This window comes from Colobus angolensis, unplaced genomic scaffold, assembly GCF_000951035.1.
Source record: "Colobus angolensis palliatus isolate OR3802 unplaced genomic scaffold, Cang.pa_1.0 Scaffold1, whole genome shotgun sequence".
Classification (NCBI taxonomy): Eukaryota; Metazoa; Chordata; class Mammalia; order Primates; family Cercopithecidae; genus Colobus; species Colobus angolensis.
Window position 1 is genome coordinate 3,665,617 of NW_012110918.1, and position 1,086 is coordinate 3,666,702.

Consider the following 1,086-nt stretch of genomic DNA (forward strand, 5'->3'; position numbering starts at 1 on the left):
GATCTCCTGACCTCGTGATCCGCCTGTCTCGGCCTCCCAAAGTGCTGGGATTACAGGCTTGAGCCACCGCACCCAGCCAACATTCATATTTTCAAGGAAGAGAATCTGAATGGATTTAAAAAAAAAATTTTTTTTGAGACAGCATCTCACTCTACCACCCAGGCTGGAATGCAGTAGTGCAACCTCGGCTCACTGCAGCCTCCACCTCCCAGGCTCAAGTCATCCTCCTACCTCAGCCTCCCAAGTCACAGGGACTACAGGCACACGCCACCATGCTTGGCTACATTTCTTTTTTTTTTTTGGAGATAGAGTCTCACTCTGTTGCTCAGGCTGGAGTGCAGTGGTGCAATCTCAGCTCACTGCACCCTCTGCCCCTGGGTTCGAGCGATTCTTGTGCCTCAGTCTCCTGAGTAGCTGGGACTATAGGCACGAGCCACCGCACCTGGCTCATTTTTGTATTTTCAGTAGAGACAGGGTTTCACCACGTTGGCTGGGCTGGTCTCGAACTCCTGACCTCAAGTGATCCACCTGCCTCGGCTTCCCAAAGTGTTGAGATTACAGGCGTTAGCCACTGCTGGACTTGGCTAATTTTTTAATTTTTGTTTTTGTAGAGACGGTGGTTTGGGGGAGGGCATCTTGCTATGTTGCCCGAGATGGTGAATGAATATTATGTACTGAACATTTTGCATCCCCCTCAAAAATTCATATGTTGAAAACCTAACTCCCAGTATGATAGTATTTGGAGATGGGGCCTTTGGGAGGTTGAGATGAGTTCATGAGGGTGGGGCCCTCATGATGAGATTATTGTCCTTATAAGAAGAGACACCAGGCCAGCCGCAGTGGCTCATGCCCGTAATCCCAGCACTTTGGGAGGCTGAGGTGGGCGGATCATGAGGTCAGGAGTTCGAGACCAGCCCAGCTAACATGGTGAAATCCCATCTCTACTAAAAATACAAAAATGAGCCAGATGTGGTGGCATGCACTTGTAATCCCAGTTACTTGGGAGGCTGAGGCAGGATAATCGCTTGAAACCAGGAAACGGAGGTTGCAGTGAGCCAGGATCGTGCAATTGCACTCCAGCCTGGG